Genomic DNA, 9,307 nt, shown 5'->3' on the forward strand with positions numbered 1-9,307 from the left:
CTTGCCTCTCTCAGCTCTTTGTCTCTCCGATGCCTCTCTTTGAGGTCTGTGTCACTGTAAACAATGTGCAACATGCTTTATGCAACCACACTCAATAACACGCCTGCTACAGTGTTAAAGAATCATTAGTCCCATCCAACAATGATTTAGTGCTTATCCTATTATGTCCAGAGTCGCAGGGGGCTGCAGCCAATCCTAGAGGCAGGACACCCTCAGGACAGATCGCCAGTAAAATATATATATATATATATATATGAGGAATTAATCTTTACATTTGCTCACTTTGTCGGCAAGTCTCTCCTCTAGTTGCTCCATTTTATCTTGTGAATGCACCCTGTGCCTTCTCCAGCCGCCCAGTAGGAACCAGATCATCCAATTGGCATGCAGGATGCACAGCTCTGCACAACATGTAGTTGAGATTTGGGTGGTGTCACCATTGGACCATCTACAATCATCAGCAACGTATGCACATGTCGACACCTACACACATGTGGGAGCAAAAATAGGGTACAAGTTAATAGGAACAGACAACAGGTAAAACAGATAACCTGCAGGTTTGCAGGATACAAGTTCATCAAGAGCATGAAATTACACCGATCAGCAGCAGACGGGTGGGTAATCCAGACAAACAGGTGGGAGAATCAGAAAGAAAATCCACTAACAAGCAGGAAACCCAAACTGGGCAGACAAATGTAAGGTGTACATGTAAGGTTCATAAACCACAACATGGTACACAATCTGGCGAGGAGCATGGGTTGGTTATGTAGAGTGGAACACTGATGAGGGAACTGGGGACAGGTGTGCAGGTGGGTGGGAAAATCTGGGTTAAATGTGAGGAGAGACAAATTAAGGCCAATGCAAACTGGACCGAGGCAGGAATCGTGGCGTGCATGAATGCAGCTCCTATGCATGTTACAAGGGTTTAACAGCTGAGCACCCAGTCAAATTAAAAAGCACCAAGAAATTCATTTGCACATAGTCGGTGCTATAAGACTGGTATGATGTACTTACAGGTCATGCATGTGTTGCTAATTAGGTCTGTGGCGAGATGCTTATAAAGTGGTAAATTGTTCGGTCATTTCTTCACACTTGATTAAGTTTAGAGCAGTTTTACTCCACTGTTAAGATAGTAAGCAGAAATTTTCCTCACCTTAAAAACACTGTTATTGTGATTTAATAAAAATGAATGTAATGTAATATTGGGATCTGGAACACACGTTTTTAGTTACCCCTTCATGTCCTGCTTGGTTGTCCCATATGCTGAGACACTGAGTTGGCTGGTGCAACTGATTTTAATCCAAAACATTTTTGGATGAGGCCTGATGGGTACATAATATTCAGTATAGATAAATACGAATAAATATCATACTGTCACACGCTAGGATAACCGCATGCAGTGGTCTATACACTAATGAATTGATTAATGAGAGCTATATATATCACACTGTGATGTTAGTGTCACACAAATCAATCATAACATTTTATTAAATCACCTTTTTCCATTGGGTTTTTTTTTTAGAGCTTCTCTGTGCTGAATGATACTTGAGCTGATGATGAAGGATTTTAGGTTTTCACATTCAGCTGCTGAGTCTCTGTGCTCATCTGAAATCTGTGTTAAACCTGACACTGACACAAAATTATGATTCATCAGCTTCAAACCTCCAAAGACCGTACGCTGACGATGGGCATTTAGTAAAGTAGGAGACATCTTGTGTCCAGTAGTTAAGACTTTTTAAAGTAAACTACATCAGTTTATTCATAGAGTCTGGAGAGTCCATTGAGGAAAAAGAAGGAGATGTAATTTGAATATGTTTTAACAAGGTAATTAAACCTTTTTGAGCAGAACAAAGTATATTTTCTGTCTGTCTTAAAGCAGGTATACAGGAGATCTTTAATCAAAAATCTAAACTAATGATTTTTCAAGGTTTAAATACTGTTTTTGTTTCTGGAATGTTTTGCTGTTTTTCATGATTATTATCAGCAGGTGGAGTTTGCACAATTGTCATAATGTTTTCATTTACACAACTGAAAGAAATTAATGTTGACACTGAAGACAAAGATTCATTAACTATAAAGCAGTTATAATGCTAAAGAGAAGGGCTCAGTCACTGCACATCTGTGTGTTTCTGATGTGCACAGTTGCATTTACTTACATCATATTTATGCAGCTGGGAACCAAAGAACCAGTCACCTGTGAGCCGTATGAATGAACCTGTTAAGAGAGCCACAGAGCAAAGGCACAGAGCTGCTGAATCACTGCAGAACACAGCTTATTGAACACTACATATTACCTTCAGTTTTTTAGACCTGACTGATCCGTAACTATTCATGCTGCATTCTTCTCATGTCTAGGCGTATGGAAATTCTCAAGGAAGTAAATCAAGAAGTCTTTGTATGGATGAGGTGCACACTCACTGAACCGTGAACTCAGGTCCTGCTTCTATTATCATGGGGCCGAGGTGATGGATGAGGCACACAAGGTGATTTAACAGCTGCTTGCTGTATTGATCCCTGAAGGCCGTTTTAGGTAATGACCGTGGTCTTTCAGACGACAGTGGTGTTAATAGATATGATGATGAGAAGAAAGAAAAGTGGTGGTGGTAGTGAGGGCTGCTGAGGAGGATGAGTAATGATGGTGATGATGAAGGATGCTGCAGTAATAACGATAGTGCCAGAGATGAGGGCTTCGATCTTGGGATTGATGGAGAGGACGTCCTGTGATTGTATGTCAATGGAAATGAAGGTGATGCTAAGGTTAGAGGATAAGAGGACAATGATGATGATGATGATGGTGGTGATGGTGAATATGAATCATGTGTGTGAGAAAGAGAGAGAGAGAGAGAGAGAGACTGTGTTTCAGGAAGTACCGCTCAGCAGCCAGCCATCTGTCGGCAGATTAATCCTGGCTGTGCTTAGAGATATTACCGGCTGGCTTATCACCGTGGCAACAAGCCTTCAATCCCAGTCCAGCACAGCCACCATGTGACCTTGTTGAGGAAGGTGGGTGGGGGTGATACACACACACAATGCACAAGGGTGCACACACATACAGTACATACACAAAACATGCAGAAGTGACAGGTTCAATAATATTATGCATACATGCATATACAGTATTTTGCAGACATACCCCTGAATAAAGGCAAACACTCAATGAGAGGGGGATATAAGATAAAATATGAGTAGGTTCACACACACACACACACACACACACACACACATACACACACACACAAATGTTTCCGCTTCTATCATCAGTGCCATGGTCTAAAGGTTTTAATCCTGCTGAAAGGTCTCAGTGTCATGTATTGAATTCAGAAATGTCATTACACCCACCAACTGGGCTGCACACATGCAGTAAGTATATCTGCAAATTCAGTCAACACAGACCTGCATCAGTATGAACTGTAGACACCCTCGTTCAGGTCCTATCACACCACATGATGCTTTTTTAACTAAATCCCATCACTGCCACGTGCTCAAATATCCACCCGCTCATGTTTTCTATACATACGAAGTGTAAAGGAAACAAAATAATACATGAACATGAGCCAACAGGTTAGAAATCAGAAGGCACGAGGCCAATTCAGGCTTCATATAACATTCAAGGTTTTATTCAGTCTTTACATACAGTACACCAGTCAGAAATATACATCGAACCTTTAACAAAGGTCCATCAGGGAGGTACGCCACATAATCCGCAGTCCGAAACAACAGATTTTCAGGTTAAGTTTACAAAGCGTGAATGTGTGTGAAGTGTGAAGTTCATCGTTCCTGTTTTTGGTAAATGACTTTCTGTCTATACAGATGTCACAGTAGACGCTATGCTGCAGTATGACGAGTTCGTAGGGTTAAGATTTGAACTTTTCTCTGGTTTCTTCTGGTTATCGCTATAGGATGCCAAATATTGGCTAAACAAGCTCCCCTGCTCCCCCAACACATCCTCTCACTTTGTAGCAACCAGCTTCTTGCTCACAGACACACGACGTGACATAAACGTGATCTGGTTTAAAGCCCCTAAGGTGCTGGTCTTACAGGAGAAGCTATTTGATCAAATCTGGGTGGTGGTTTTAATTCTGGTCTGGCGCTCAGTGTAATTAGATGAAGTATCCGTGATTGATATCATGACAGATTGGTAAGAGGCCAAGAGGTCCTCTCCTGAGCCCGCAGGACAGCAGCACCAGTGTCAGACAGGGATGTGGGAGGAGGAGGGAGCATTTTCTTTCGGAATAAAAAGTGAAAATTGTAGTTGAACATTTGGATAAAAGGTTTATAATTTACATTTTCCCTCATTCAGTTAAATACACTATTACACTTTTCGTTTGAAACAAGATACGTAATTTTCAATTTAAATGGAAAAAATATCATCTAATTTAAAGTGACTAAACTTGACCCATGAATACATATTTGTAGTATTTCAAAGTACTGAAAGTACTGCAGTCAAGTTTCTTTTTTTTTTAACTATGGCTTTTTGTTTGTAATAAGAAGCCCTTGTATGTATATAAGAAGGGCATCATTTCCACAACCTGCTCATGGGCCACTAACCAGCCCTTATGGCCACATCATGTGATTATTAAAGCAATCAAAGCTCCTTCTGACAGCAGCTGTATAGAACAATGTGATTATTCAACGAGCTCTGTGTTAATGAACGAAATAGCTCAATTACATGTCGCATTCCTGAGGAGCCTGATTGTATGCTACTGTTTTGCATTACAAAATTCATGGAGAGTTTCGTGACAATGATTCCCTTACATGCTTCAGGCCTTTTAGCACATGATCATTTGTCAGTAACAGTCAAGGGTAACAGCTTGTTATCTGCTTTGCTACATCACCTGTGGTTTGTGGGGCAGTATCGTGCTGGAGACGAAGGAATGAGGAAAATCTATCTGGATTCATGTTGTCGGCGGTGAAGCCAAACTCAGTAGCACCAGCAGCTAAATTAATGGGCTTAAAGACAGTTTTCTTGGCTGTGCTTTACAGTACAAACTTAGATGGTATATGGAAAGTATGCTGACATGTTGCAATACCATTTTATAAAAGTGTTCTTCTAGAAAAGATTGCTGTAAAATTCAGCATTGTTGTCTTTCCTGAGTCTGCTGTCAGTGAACTGTAACGACTGGTCCATAAGGAGCTTCGCTGAGGATCATATTTAACACACTGAAAAGGTGTAAACTGTAGGGTATTAATTAGACATTGTGCTGGGGACTAAACCCTGGAATGTTCTGTTGTCTTTAACCTGTATGCCTGTGTAGCCTGGTTTATATCATTTGACTGACTGTCTTACAGACTGAAACACCTCGTAACAACAGATTATAAACGGATATATTCATGTGCAAACGTCTCAAAGTTTAAGATTTACTGTTTTAGTGGTTTTTCAAAATCTTAGAATCTGTGCTAGGTAGTTCTGACATCACTGAGTTGTTAATGTCTGCCTGGCTCTGTACCATCTGAAAAACTGAGTAATTAATATACACACTTGGCATCAAGACTTAATAGTTTCAATCCAAAGTTTGGACTAAAAAAAAAAAAGTCTTTCTACAAGCTTCTGTTGACAAAAACATAGAAACATGCTTATTCTAGCCATTACACATGCAGTTAAAAAAAATCTTTGAAAATTAATGAAATTTTGCATATAACTTTGGCAAGGGAGGAAATATGTTTTTCTTCTAGTATTAGATTTCAATACTCTACCCTTGATTTTTTTTACACTGAAAAACTTTTTGTTCCTTTACATAGAAAAAACATCTTTCTTTTTTGATATGTCACTGCACAAAAAAGAGCAACAGACAACAAAATGAATCCACAAGTCAAAATGATAAGCAAACGAGAAAAAAGTTGCATAATTCGTTTCACACTGACAAACAGAAAAGTAGACAGTGCAGACAGAGTAGTGGACTGTTGGAAGATCTGGACCTGCTTTTCCGTTGGATAGTGGTGCGACTACTGCCTGCAGCACTGCAGGAGTCGTGAGTCGCTAATGAAGGCTGGATAAATGTAAACCGAAGAAAACCAGGACACATTTATGGCCCTCTGTACCTCCACACTGTTTGTGTCTCTGAGCCTAATGAAACCAGACATAACGACAGAATCCAGGAAGAGTAACATGAACTCAAACTGCCGCTCCTGCGTTCAGGTTTGCTTGTTTTTGTTTCTACAATGAATGTATGTCCACCATCTGTGAATGTACCATTCACTAAAAATAGTGCTCACACAAGCACTGACCTGTGCTCTGTGGAGATTAGCTCGGTGCTGCGTTGTGCAGGGACTCTCCGGCAGGAGCTGCGTATAGTACAGGACGTTGGCTTGGCCTTTAAGCTCAAGGTCAGCGTTTAAGCCTTCGCTAGAAGCACAAGCTCTCAGTAACTGTGGGAAGCCAAGACTCAGCCTCTATTATTAGGCATTCTGCCATACCCCCTTAGCGTATTTGTACTTCCCAGTGCATACAGTGGACTGCACCAATCCATTTGAGCCCCATAGAGATACTCAAAGGAGTCTAAATCTGGGGATAATCACCTGTAAGAATCAGAGATTATTACAATGGCAGTGAATGGAGAGTGTTGGTGGGATTTCCTGCATCAGCTGTTGCTGCTAAACCTCTGACTAATGTGTGTTTGTCATACTTATACAGTGTGAGGATGCTTATGGTCAAGCCTTGTTATTTTCAGAGCAGCTACAGTGGCATCTCATGACTCTTCTTTTAGAAAATACATAAGAGAGAATAAAGAGCATGAACATTTTAGTGAGCTGGAAAAAAACCTCATGATCATTTGTTGTTAGGACAATAAAATCTATAGTTAATTAACTATAGGTGGCACTGCTGCAACACTTCCACCTTTTTATTTAACATTACCATTTATATAGATATTTATATAGGTCAGTAGGTCCCTACTCACCTATTGGAACCTACCAGTAGGTTCGGTAGGTCGTTTTTGTCCCATAGATCTTCATTGTCGTCATTACATAGAATATGTAAGTTACGTCCTTAACTTTAAGTACGACAACTACTCAGTTATATTAGGCACTAAAACATGTTGGTTAGGTTTAGGAAATAAACAAAAACTCACAGCATTAGCATTAGCAACTGATGTTGTTAATGCTAATGCTAATCGCCATTGACTCGCATTGTCTCCAGTAGGTGTAGTAGGCTCCTACTGACCTATATAAATAGGGTTGATGTACGCTGATAATGCCTATTCAATAGAGACAACAGTCAAAATGGCTGACATGTTGGTTGACCAGAAGCATCATGGGAAGGGTAGGAAATCACTAACTGAAATGCAAGCATATAAGGCAAGTTAGTGGAAACTGGTTAAAACAAAAAATGAATAAATCTTCTCCTAGAGCTGTATCCACACTTTAAACAGTTGATGCCACATTGTTTAGATCTAATTGGACCCTAGCTGCAGTTTACTATCACATTTCAGCCACATGGAAAATGTGTTTATTCTAATGAGCTACATGAGGCCGTTCACATTTCAGTGGCTGATAGGAATCTCTGCTGACATGCCTAAAGGCCAGAGCTAAAGCCCAACCCACTGATCTGCTACAGAAGGTTCAAACCTATGACCTCACTGTACCTAAACACACTGGTACATTTTATTAAATTAAAGGATTTGAACTGATCTAACTGGATAAAAGTTTGATATTTTATATTGCGCTTGTCTCAGTCAAGCCTCCCTCACACAATATGCTGGTCTGATGAGTTACTGTCTTATGTAAGTTAAACATTCATTTTTTTAGGGATAGCATTTCTAGTCCACCAGTGTGTCTCTATATCTGGTTCCACAGACTCACAGTGTTAGGTCTCTGTTTCAAATTATGTAATGGTGTATGTCCAATGTGTCCAACAACACAGTTTTTATTCCAAGTTCCTTCAGTCTTCCACTCAGCCACCTGCCTACATTAATCAAGGTGCAATGCTCTCTGTCATCTTTCAAGCCATTCTTTTACTTTGCTCTGACAAAGCATGCATGCTCAAATCCAGTCAGGGAAGAAATGCAAAATGAAAACCACTAAGTTTCAAAAACACAACGAGTCACTACTCATAGGCTACACAGCTCGATCCTTCGAGGAACATTGCGTCGTGTAAACATGACTTTATCAAACGGCTCACAGGCGACGCTGTGCAGGTGATTCTGAAGGAAAACCAAGGCTCTCTGTAAGAAACGTATATAGATGTTGCGTTTGCCAGTTGCACCGTTCTGCATCTGAATGCACTTAAGTAACAACTACAGTGAAGTTTTTGTTGCAAATAAAAATCAGCTGCACAGCCTCAAAGCTCACTTGCTCCTGCTCACCCCATATTTCATTAATCGTTTCCATCAGTGAGAAATGTTTTAAAATAAACAAATATGAAAAAAGAACAGACAGTTTCTACATTTGAAAAAAACAGCAACATCATGTCCCAACCAACCCCGCCTGTAAAGATAAATAAATCTATTTGGATATATTCTAAATGGATACATACTGTAATATTATAGTGTTATACGTTATATAACTTCTCAACAATAATTAAATATCTCAAGGATGGCACCATCTCTGTCTCAAAAAAAAACAAAAAAATCATAACTCCTGGTGATGTCTTATATAAAATTTGTTTAAAGTTGTAATAAAGCCATCTGTCCCTCTCCTCTACGAGCTCCCGTTCTCTTTCCTATGTTCTCTCCTTCATCTCAGCACGCTGGAATGATGTTTGGTTTGTGTTTCAGGAGAGGCTGACGTTTACACGCCGTTTGTTCGTTTGTTCATTGGTTCATCTCGCAGGAGAGCAGCGAGGGTCACTGCTGTCACCCGAAGCCCCCAGGTCCTAACCAGCTGCCAACCGTGGAGCAGAGAGAGCGAAAGGTAGAGGAGAGGCAATGAAAAGAAGTGTTTATGGTACTCGCTGTGTTTGTGTTAAAATCATCTTTTGCCAAGAGACAAAACAGAAACATCATCAGTCTTTTTCTCTCGGTTTTGGCTCGTGATGATGTTCCTGTAGAAGTGAAGGCTGACACTGTTCAGAGGCAGCTTCTCCTCTCTTGGCTTCAGTCTACCTCGAGAGGAAGCAAAAGAAAAATGTTCCCTCTTCTCCCTCCCTCCCTCCTCAGTTGCTTCATGTGTTTTCCCAGAGTGATGTCTCCCCTCCATCTATTCTTCACACACATTCGTTTTTTAGACCCTGTCATGGCTTTGACTGTTCTTCCGTTCCTCTTTTATTGATGTTGCTGTTTGTCCTCCCCATCCCGTCCCTTCTCGTCTTCCTTTTTCATTGAGGCTGACACAATCCAGAAGAAAAGCACCATGGGATGCGTCAAACATCACAGTC

Source organism: Mastacembelus armatus, chromosome 13, assembly GCF_900324485.2.
Source record: "Mastacembelus armatus chromosome 13, fMasArm1.2, whole genome shotgun sequence".
Taxonomy (NCBI): domain Eukaryota; kingdom Metazoa; phylum Chordata; class Actinopteri; order Synbranchiformes; family Mastacembelidae; genus Mastacembelus; species Mastacembelus armatus.